The sequence below is a fragment of the Macaca mulatta genome, chromosome 5 (genome assembly GCF_049350105.2).
Source record: "Macaca mulatta isolate MMU2019108-1 chromosome 5, T2T-MMU8v2.0, whole genome shotgun sequence".
Classification (NCBI taxonomy): domain Eukaryota; kingdom Metazoa; phylum Chordata; class Mammalia; order Primates; family Cercopithecidae; genus Macaca; species Macaca mulatta.
Window position 1 is genome coordinate 193,521,555 of NC_133410.1, and position 1,944 is coordinate 193,523,498.

Below are 1,944 nucleotides of genomic sequence, written 5' to 3' on the forward strand. Positions count from 1 at the left end.
TTTGCAATATAACTTATTTCTATACTTCTTATTGATGTATTTCGAATACACAATGGAAATGATATTTTTATTTTTAAAAGTTTCAAATAGGTCAGGAGCAGTAGCTCACACCTGTAATCCCAGCACTTAGGGAGGCCGAGGCAGGCAGATCATGAGGTCAGGAGTTCGAGACCAGCCTGGCCAACATAGTGAAACCATGTCTCTACTAAAAGTACAAAAATTAGCTGGGCATGGTGGCGCACCTGTAGTCCCAGCTACTTGGGAGACTGAAGCAGGAGAATTGCTTGAACCCAGGAGGAGAGGTTGCACTGAGCCAAGATCACACCACTGCACTCCAGCCTGGGCAACAGAACAAGACTTCGTCTTAAAAAAAAAAAGTTTCAGGCCGGGCGCGGTGGCTCAAGCCTGTAATCCCAGCACTTTGGGAGGCCGAGACGGGCGGATCACAAGGTCAGGAGATCGAGACCAGCCTGGCTAATACGGTGAAACCCCGTCTCTACTAAAAAAATACAAAAAACTAGCCGGGTGAGGTGGCGGGCGCCTGTAGTCCCAGCTACTCGGGAGGCTGAGGCAGGAGAATGGCGTAGACCCGGGAGGCGGAGCTGGCAGTGAGCTGAGATGCGGCCACTGCACTCCAGCCTGGGCGACAGAGCGAGACTCTGTCTCAAAAAAAAAAAAAAAAAAAAAAAAGTTTCAAATAAACACAAAAATGTGCAATATAAAACACAATCACCTTCCACAATAATTTCTCCTCCTTCTCCCTTTCTCCCCCAAGAAATAACTGCCTTTGGCTGCTTGATGCTTTACCCTCCATATTATTTTCTATACATATTATTCTATACATATTCTATACCTGTATTACTTTTAGAATAAAGTTATATCTTAAAAATTACTCTGCCATTTTATTTTTTCAGTAAATCAATCTTAGATGTCTGTGCCAATATTTGTATACTTAAATCGTTTTAAAAGCCTATATGGTATTCTATTGTATGGCTGTACCATAATGTATTTGACCCACGCCCTACTAATATATATATAAGTTGTGCCTATTCTTTCCTTACATGAGCTTCTTGAAGTGTGTGTGTGTGTGTGTGTGTGTGTGTGTGTGTGTGTGTTTCCTTTACATTGGACCTTTCACCCTCTGGCAAAATAAAAAAATTGGTGTTTTCTAGACCTAGGGCCACTTTCTTGCTTATTCTTTTTCATTTAGTCTGTTTTCCATTTTTCAACTTCTAAGTCTTGTTCTTTCTCCTCTTTTCATTCTCCTATTTTTTTCCCATTAAGCACAAAGGTCCTCTTCACACAATATCTCTGCCTTCTGGTACCGATACGCTCTCCCAATACTTTCCAACCCCAGCGGTGAAGAGAAAGGAGGACTGAGTATTCAGTTTTTTTTTTTTTTTTTTCTTTTTTTTTTTTGAGACGGAGTCTCGCTCTGCCGCCCAGGCTGGAGTGCAGTGGCACCATCTCGGCTCACTGCAAGCTCCGCCTCCCGGGTTCCCGCCATTCTCCTGCCTCAGCCTCCTGAGTAGCTGGGACTACAGGCGCCCGCCACCGCGCCCGGCTAATTTTTTGTATTTTTAGTAGAGACGGGGTTTCACTGTGGTCTCGATCTCCTGACCTTGTGATCCGCCCGCCTCGGCCTCCCAAAGTGCTGGGATTACAGGCTTGAGCCACCGCGCCCGGCTGAGTATTCAGTTTTTGATAAGAAACAAGAGGCCGCTACTGGCAGGGAGCCTTGTCAAGATCTCCCTCATTCCGAGCACTCCATTCCCACGTGAACAACAATAAATGGAGATTTCACCCGCCCACCCCACATTGTTCAAGTTGTCCTTTGCCCTTTCCGTCAAAACTTGGCACCCAAGAGACAGCAGAACATGTTCTGAATTCAACCCTGGGGAGCCACCGATCAATATCACTTGACTCTTCTTACCCATTAGTTGT